Genomic DNA, 9,731 nt, shown 5'->3' on the forward strand with positions numbered 1-9,731 from the left:
AACAACTGCACAGAGTGGGGAAAAGCATGACAGCTCTGCTAGGGGCCTGGGGAGGCGAGCCTTGCAGAGACCTTTTGTTGTTCCCCAGGTAGGATGTTTAGATCTCCATCCATGCAGCCCAAATTCCTTTCTCACCACACCCAAGGTCATTTTAATGAAAATTCCTAAACCCATGCCAGGGGGATAGAATTGCTCCTAATCCTTCAGCAACATGTCATTTGATCCCCGGGCCCACTGGGGTTATTATTGTGTGTCTGCAGAGCGAAGCAAAGCAGACAGGAGTAGAAAAATGGCAACCACTGCAGGACATCCCCTTCCCTTTCCCAACCTTTCTTTCAGATCCCCTTTTTTATTCCTTTTTTTCTGCCAGAGCACATTCACTGCCTGCCAGTTTTCAAGGGATAATGCCATGTTCTAAGTCACCCTCTGCCATTCCCTAGAAGCTGCACACGTTTTTAATGAAATTAATGAGGAAGTTTAATTTTAAAGGCAGATTGTTTCCTCTGGTTTGCGTTTTGAAAGGAACTGCATGTCTGTGTGGTCCGTGCCTTACAGTACTGTACTGATGGTTTACATCTGTGTTCAAGCAATGCTTTAGCATCATAACACAAAAAAACAACACAAAAACAAAATTAAAGTAAAATTGCATTTTTGGCAGGATGCAGAGGAGGGGAAAAGAGCTAGTGAATCCAGTAGAACTTCATCTGTGTTTCTGGACTTTTTTCCATGATGCCACAGAGGCCTGCATTTTAGAGAGAAAGCTTTTGGTGGATAAGGTAAGGTTTAGTATTTCTCCTCTAGTTGCCTTCTCATAGCCTTCCTGGCTCCTCGTAGCCTTCCTTTCCCTATCATGGTGGGATCTGAAAATCCACTGTGCCCTTGCCTTAGTATGCCCAGGCCTCACAAAAACCTGCCTGCCTTTTCCCATCAGCACTCCTTACTTCCCTGGCACAGGGATTTCAGAGCTTTCCAGCCCTGCCAAGTAAGAGGAACGCTTAGAAATTAGCAAATTTCCTCCCCAGTATTTAAGTATGTGTAGGGCTGGGCTCACAAGCTATTTCCTACTCTCTCATCTCCTCCCCAAACATGACATTTTCTGCCCAGTTCTTGTCTACCACCTTTTCACTGGCAGAACTCAGAGTGGGGCATAGCAGAGAGGAGCATTGCTATCTCCAAGGGGAAATTTGGCCAAGGTCGCCAGGCATACAATGGCTGAGACAGCAACAGAAAGGAAAATCTTCAGTCCAGGGGCCAGGAATATGTCCCAGCTTGCTCTAGACCTGGTCTGGACAATAAAAGACCAGTGCCACAGAGCACTTCTGCTCTTCCAAAGATCTGCCTAACTCACACTACTATGGGATGAGAGTATTGACAGTATTAACAGTATTTTCCAAGATGCAAAAGCCTTGCCACAAAACCGCTCTAGAAGTTGTCAATGCAAATGACAGAGAAGCAAGAAACTGCAGCAAAAAAAGGTGTTCTTATATATATATATATGCATGCACACACAAACATGCAATTTTTATATTGATAAAAAATTAAAATCTACTCATTTCTACCTAAATTGGTGGGGTGGGAATGAACAGAAATTAGGAGTCATACGAATGCCCAAGAACTACCGGACCAATGTGTATTACCATGCTCTCTCTTTAATTTAGCTGCATTCACTCTGAACAATTATTATCCTGTAAATCATTCTCAGTTTATATACTTCACCACCAGCTAAAAAGAAAACAGTAAATAGGGCCAAATCTACCCATAAATCAAGCTAGAGCCAGGGATGATGTAAACACACTTGCTGTGCCAATCCACCTTCTTCCATCCTGACCTGCCATACTTGTGTTATTCTAGGCCTGGGCCTGATCAGAGATACTTCCTTGTGCCAAAAGATTAGGTAATCACACGCACACATACACATCCATACATACATAATTTAGAAAAAAAACCAAGAATCATAATTAAAAACATTCATCAGAATTATGTTTAGGAAAAAAAGAGAAAAATAATAGTCAGAAAAGTGTTGGGGACGTCACTTAGGGCAATACGTAAAAAATAGATGGGGTTTTTTTAAGGCTATTTTACTTAACTTTTTTTGGGGGGGTGGGTTGGGGTTGGTTTTTTTTTGGATTGGGGAAGTCTGGCTTGTGTTACCCTGCAGCCACTGTGCAGCGTGATAGGAGACTGATTGATTGATCACAACGCAGCTTGTCAATGACCAGCATCATAAAGGCTGAGGTGTCCCCTGCGGAGGAACTGTGCAGGCAGACTTGACTGATGGATTGAGTACAGCAGAGTCCCACACTGGTCTGAATTGTAAAAGTTAATGCCACACCACACAGGGGTCCTCCTGATTGATAGGATGTTTGACTGGCTGCAGCCCAGTCCCACAAGGATCACAATCCTGGGGCTTTATGGTGCACTGAATTCCTCAACCTGACACAAAGCTGGGCTGCAGTTCACATGCCCCTCTCACATGCTAATCCCAAACATCACTTCATGACAGGTGAGGATTACCACAGCTTTCTATTGGAGAAGTAAAATGAAGAAATGTCTTAATGTAGCACCTGTCTGGGGGGTGGCTGCACAGCCTTGGGGACAATGTCCTGCTAATATCACACGTGCAGTGTCACTGCTTTGTTCACAAAGGTGCCTTAGAAAAGCACTCAGGGCAACTTTGAGAGGCCACCCCTTTCCTCTCTATTGAAGAGTGAGTCCTTAACCTTCCAATCACATTGTCCCAGTATAAAGACTTCTATTGTGGTAGAATTAGGGTAGCTTTGAGCCTTCTTGCCCTGCTGCATTCATACCAAAATAAAACATGAAACTGCAGTGGGCAGGAAATAACTGTGTGTACACACTGACCGAAGTCTGGTATGGTTTTACTCTGAGGAAATTCTACATCATCCAACGATAACGTGGAGGAAATTTCCAGAATTATCTGAAGCATAGGTTCTGTAGCAAGAAAACAGGTTTTGAAGCACAAGGTGCTTCGAGGTTTTGGTTGTGATCCAAAAGATCTTGGGTGCATTAAATCTCACCATTTACTGCTGCTACTGTTATTATGAAAGGTGATGATTTCTTATTGGGACCTTTACAATATCTTTCAGTTTTAATATCTAGTTTTCTATGTATGCAGTCAAGAAATAACTAGACCCTTGCTCCTTTTCAGTAATTCCCTTATCAATTAGTGTGATTTTAATAAAATTTATGCAACTAATTTATTCACTCAAATTGGGGATAGGCAAACTTACCTGCTAATAAAAAAATAGCCTGTATGTCATCTTCCTTTGGTACTTGGTTGTCTTGGACAAAGGAAAGTTCGCAGGTGTGATAAGTGGGAGCCTTTAAATATTTGGAAATAAAAGTACAGAGCCAGAAGAGTTTCACTTTTCTCCTCACAGCTAATATCAACTCAAGTCCCATGGAAAATCTGCACTACATTTGCTGATGTGCCTGATGAAGTTTACATTCATATCTTCCAAAAACACAAAAAGCAGAAAAATTAAACTGTGGCAGTTCTGATCATTATTGGCAAAGAAGTGGTGCAGGACAAAAACAGATATTGCATATCTGTATAGCAATAGATGGCTGGAAACCCATCAAAATAAGAAAGAATCAAACACTTGAAACAGGAAAATGCAGGCTGAAATTAGAGCTAAACCCTACAAAGCCTCTGAGATTGCCTGAAGTCACAGTGATCGTGCTGCTGGTGGGGCCACTGAAGAAGGAACATGAGGAAATCCCCAGCTGGATTTTTGGGCCATTTCATGACGTCCTTGAAAAGCCAGACAAAATCCCAAAGAATGGCAGGTTGGAAGCCAAAACCGTTCATTCCCCCACGGGGTAACATGCTCCACTTGGCAAAGGAACAACAACTGCACAAGCAGGAGAGGGAATGGCTCTGCTACAAAAGAGCAAAGCACCTCAGGCCATTTTGAAGAACAGAGGTGGGCGAGATCCTCGGAGGATCTCACAAGGAAGCCATGACAACACAACCCTGTCACCAGGTAAACAAAGACAAGCTGCAGTTGGAAAGGTTACAGGAGTTAGCTGGAGACCCAAGAAAAACAGTCAAAAGAACCAGAACAACAGGCAGCCTTCCTTCCTCTGGGATAGGAGGCCATGGCCAGGACCATGGAAAGGCAGAGGCTGGTGGGAGGAGGAGAGGTCCTCATGGGAGGCAGCACAAAGGAAGATCATGCCTACAGCAAGAACTCCGGGTGGGGTAGAAACACCCACATCCAGGTCTGCCCCCAGGTCTGGTTTAGTGCTGTGGCAGGAACAAAGTGCTGCTATGGCACTGCCCAGCTCTTGCTGTATTAGCAAACATTGCCCACCCCAACCAGCCCATGGGATGTTCCCCATGCCAACACTTTTTACACAGATCTCTTAAATTTGGCAGAAGCAGCCTTTACCATGTGTAGGGATTTTCCGTGCTGGGGGAATTCCTCCCTGGACACAGGAGAGATTTCTGCCTGGCTGTCTGCTGCTTGCAGAAACACATTTTAATGATGAATTAGGATTTGTGGGTTCATTACAGGCATTTTCACTTTTACCTCAGAGTTATCTAGTATTGACACTATTTAATTCAATTTAAAATGCAAAAGACATAGCTTTGGCATCCTCCAGGCACACACTCACTTGTAGGAAAAAATGATTAGTTCCCTTTTCAGAGAGAAACAACAGCACAATCACGGCTGCTCCTTGGCATGTTGCAGTGGCACACGGGCAGCCAGACAGGCACAGCACTTTGTTTCCCCATCCATTCCAAACAGGGAAGGATAAGAGTTTTCATCAGAGGGATTACAGTTTAAACATCTGGAAGTTAAACATTTCCTTACTCAGTTAAATCTATCTGTTTTGTTTAGTTACATCCCCTCCTCAGCAGCCTCATCCAGTTGACTGCCACATCACGAGTTCCAGCTGTTGCCTGAGCTCATGATTCCCATACTGCTTATCACCCACAGGAAAAAAACACCCCCACCTCCAAAAAGACTGTATAGCCTCTGGGCACTGCAACTCTGACACAAATAATTTAAATGGGGAGATGACACATTCAGCTGAAGCCAGAGGTCTCAGCTGGCAAAAGGACCTCCACAAAAGTAACGAGGAGCCACACTTTTGCTGCAGGACAAGCAGCCAGTGGCAACCTATTAGTAGAGTGTACAGGTGCCATGGCAGCCTCTGACTTGCAATAAGTCTCTGAGTTCAACATACAATACCAGTAAACCCTGATGATATCCTAGAACTCCATCTCTTTCATCATTTTAATAATTGGAGGGGGCATTCATTTTCTTTTCTCTGAAGCAGAGGTAGGAACACAGACACCTGGGTTAAGAAGCTCAGCTAAGATCTCTTATTATATTGATACATATTTCTGTTCTATTAAAATTTCAGACAAATTCTAATAACACATGGTGTATGGAAAATTCCAGCTTACCTATTTCCACTGACCCTTGCCTGCAAAACACAAAAAGGCAAAGACCCAATGCAGGAGAATGAATCAGGGTGCTAACATACTTGCTATTGACATGGAAAGATGCACATATTTCAAGTTCTGATGCTTGGAAAAACAAGGGTTTATTTTGAAGTCATCACCCTTCAAACCCAATAATTACTGTCATTGACAATCATGATTTATGTAACCTCACTAAAGCGGTTTAGATGCCTGCATGTTTAGGAATTCGCATGGTTTAAAGAGAGAAAAACACATACTTAAGTATTAGAGCCTTTACAGCAAAAGCAAAACTTTGACTTTCATTTTGTCAGGCAATTGTTCTGGAAACATTTTTGCCTTTATGAGCAAAAGGTACCAAAACAGCCTTACTTCATAGTCCTTGTATTGTTCCAATGTGTGTCATGCAGAATCACTTTTTTGGACATGGAAAAGCCCATGGGCAAGTCATACATTATTGCACTGAATACTCACAAAGGAAATGTCACAGAATCTACCCAACTGATGGACAACTTCTTTGACATGAGTCAGATAACACTCTTACCTCCATGCTTGTATTCCATTCCTCCCACTGGCAAGAGAAAAAAGCCCTTCTGCATTTGTGTATGGACATACACATTGGTTCCACCCTTGACTCACACATTGCTCTCATGACTCCTTCCAGCCCAGCTGTCCAAAAGTGCACACAACAAAGCCCAGCTAATGGCAAAGTTTCATTTTGCCAGAGTAGCTCAGCCCAACACTTAACCAACACACCTTGCATCATTCCCTTGCTACAGATACTGCTCTTCCCTCCTACACAACATTTCCCATCAAGCTTTGGTTTTCTAGCTGCTATTTTTCTCAGTGGAAGATCTGAGATAGCATGGCAAATTCTTGTTTCACATGCTACTAGATAGTCCTGAAACAGCCAGAGGCTTTTTGGTTTCTCCAAGAAGATTTCAAAGGCTTTTCTCCCCTAGTCAACCTGGTTCTCATGCAAAGTCCAGCAGTTGCAGGCCTAAGTGCATATATTCTTCCTCTCAGCTAACATGGTATATAGTCTAGGAAAACTGCATTCCCCAGATTGGGAGTTAAATACAATCAATTAGTCTGGCTACCCATGACAGTGGGAAAAGCTTGTTTCTGCACCTCTTACCCAGTTCTGAGCCAGAACTTGAACCTATCATCTCTGCCTGGTTCTAAAATCTGTTTTTTCTCCTCTGGTGGTTCTGCTCTGTACAAATATGTCAACATTCAATACACTCTCAGATACCACCTGAATATTTTCATGGTGTCTCCCTTACTCCCTCCCTTTGGCCTAAGCCCATATCTTTATCCTGGACACTGCTAACTACCTCTTTTGTCAGCAAGCTATTTTCCTTGCAGCTGGATCCATCCAGATCCCAGCCTCAAGCTGATTAGAAGCCTGGATACCTGACTTAGGGCTGCAGATTCCATGGGTAGCAGGACACCCAAAACCTGGGCTATCCAACCTTTTCTGTCTGCCTGTTCTGTAGCTTCACTTCCTTTCTGCCCTGCTCACCCACCCTTTCTAGCAGAGAAAGAAAGACCTATAAGTCCAGAAAGAAAATAAGTGAAATTAACGGTTAAAACTTGCTTTTTTGTTAACTGCAGTCCCATAAAAGCAAAAGAGCTGTTTCAGCAACTAGTATATAATTGGAGCACCCAACACTTCCTTTCACAAATACCAGACAAAAACATAAAAAAGCTTTCAATCTTGCTGAAAAGAAAATAAAAACAATATTATTAAAATTAATTGAAGAATGCCTTACCACATCTTCTGGCACTGTTTAATGAGGAGGTTTATGCTGGCTACGTGTAGTGAAGGGGGCTTCCCTGAAAGGCATTTGGAAAGAATGTCCCCAGCACCTGGGTGGGGTGCAGGTAGCCTCCCTTGAAGATATTTTCCTTCTCTATTCAGGTAGCTCCTCTGTGTTCTTCATTCCTGTAATTTAATCATTAAACCAACATCAGAGACTTCCCACTCTATCCCAATGCATCACAGGGCTGACCATTCCAAGAGATGTTACCAGCCAAATTACATTTTTCCTCGTCAGGTTCATTTCCAGTACAATCACAGGGGTGGGGAGATCAGCACTTAAAACTAACTGGTAAAGTCAGGCTTTTGGCCAAGGTGTGTTGCCAACAGGTGCCATTGGCAACTTCCATGCCAGTGGAAATTCCAGTTGTTTCATCTTTTCCAAAGGAAGTACTTGAGAGAAGGTAAGTAAGTAAGGGTCACGGTTCCATTAACCAAATAAACAGTGAAGGACAATGACAGAGCTTCAGAGAAAGAAAAAGGGAAGTGATTTGAGGATATGACTCTCCTACTTTTTTCCACACCTTTGTCTTGCATGTGACAAAAGCTAACTTAATGGAGACCAAAAGTTATGGTTTTGATAACTGGTACAAAATAAGGTAAGTGATGGATTATAGTGGATGCTTCAACATGACCAAAAATCACCACTTTAATTGGCACAAACGGCAACCTTATGAGCAGTGTTACTAGAAAGATTAAGAGCCAGCCAGACTTCAACATTGGACAGTAAATGCTCAGAACAGTTTAAAAAAAAATCCATTTTGTTGAAGATCATGAAGTTTAATTTCTTTCTGATTTAGGAAGGAAAAAATCCATAAAAAGAGATTCTAGGCACAAAAGCTTAACTCAAAACACATTACGAGTTTTCTTTTTCCTGCTGCCCATACACCACAAAAATTCCACACTTCAAAAATATTCTGAAATTACTATAGCAAAATTTTGCCTCCTAGTGATAAAAAGGCACTTCCTCTGTGTCTGCTGAACACTTCAGTGGAAACAGTTTCATAACCCGCCTCTGTTTCACCAAAACGGAATTTTCTGTGAGAACCCAAATGATCCTAGGGGAAAACCAGTGAAAAAGAGCCCATAAACTGGATTTCTAAGTTGCAATGCCATCTGTCAGTAACAGTAGGATCTACTGAGGGAAATTGCTGAATATTCTGGCAAGCTTGCTGCTGCCCATTCTGGGAACACAGTCCTTTATAGCTGTGTGCTTGTAATGAAACTCTGTGGTCATTCTGTAGGCATTGGCTAAACAGGAGCACCAGTGGGAAGGGAAGAGATGGCAAATGCATGGGGCAAAGACAAAATGATCTCTACACAGCCACTTTCCACAATTGCTTTAGCAAATGAGTTTACTCAAAGGAATGGTGGTAGGAAAGGAAACTTCTACACAAGTATTTTTTATATGTTAGCTAAAATTGAACTAAAATATTCACCTTAAAATCAGGACTTTAATCATTCAGTTACACTCAGATAATCAACGCAAGGATACGATACCACAGAGCCATAAATTTCATAGCCTCAAAAACTTGGAACAGCATGGAAGGGATATTTCAGCCTGAGAAGATATTGAAGATTTCTTGAACAACAGACATCACAAAGATGATTCTCCTAGATCATTTGCTCAACAGCTTTGAAAAGTATATGTGAGAACCATAATTCATACCTAGCTTGTATTATGAATCATAATTGTCCTCTCCTGAACTATTTGTTCACCAAACATTACTTTCACTCAATACCTAAGAGAACACCAATTAGAATGGCAATAAAAGAGGGGGAAGAACATAAGACAAATATTCTTAAATTAGAAGATGCCAAATTATATCCAAGGCAACTAAGCAAGGTATTGAACTATCTTTGTGAGTAATTCCACCCACTCAACTCCCTCACAGGCAGCCTCACTATTTCTGAAGGAAGTCTGTGTTTTCTGCATTTTCCTAGAACTAATAAGGAGTAAGAGAGGGATTTGTTGTAATCACAGGGGTAAACTGCACATGTTCCACATCAATATTCTGTAAGACAAAATTGCCACCACTGTTAGATACATCTCTCAAGGGACAAGAGCTCATTTCTTCCCTTTTCAGTGCAGGTTTTCGCTGAGGAGAGAAAACCCACAACAAAAGCACAGCCACTGATGCAGAGAAGTTATCAGCAGGGCTCGCCTGAGAGAAAGTCACACACACAGTCCCACTGAGGATAATTCTGCAGTGTCCACAGACTATTTCTATCTACCAGGAGAAGCACCCTGCCTTCCCTTTCTATGACAAATGACAACAATGGCACAAGGAAGTAGACCCAAGAGTGGATAGCAGCAGAGTCTGTCATTAGGGTGACATATAGCAATACTGCCACTGCAATTTTCTCCCATAATCAATAGCTGAATTCTCTGTGTTCAAATAGCCTTTTCAGAAGCCCCTCCTACTGTAAGCTTCTCTCCTCAGAAAGTGCCCC

General features: G+C 42.3%; 1 long non-coding RNA gene across 1 annotated transcript in view; it reads right to left on the reverse strand.

Annotated features, from left to right (window-relative positions):
* The window catches only part of LOC121674326, an 81,608-nt gene extending 74,211 nt beyond the window's left edge, over window positions 1-7,397 (reverse strand). Inside the window, exon 1 of the long non-coding RNA XR_006019552.1 lies at window positions 7,231-7,397. This is a non-coding gene — a long non-coding RNA (uncharacterized LOC121674326). The remainder of the gene's footprint in view (window positions 1-7,230) is intronic.
* Window positions 7,398-9,731: the final 2,334 nt, after the last annotated feature.

Source organism: Corvus kubaryi, unplaced genomic scaffold, assembly GCF_017639235.1.
Source record: "Corvus kubaryi isolate FWS band 111438036 unplaced genomic scaffold, C.kubaryi_AGA036_p1.0 67, whole genome shotgun sequence".
In the NCBI taxonomy this organism is placed as follows: domain Eukaryota; kingdom Metazoa; phylum Chordata; class Aves; order Passeriformes; family Corvidae; genus Corvus; species Corvus kubaryi.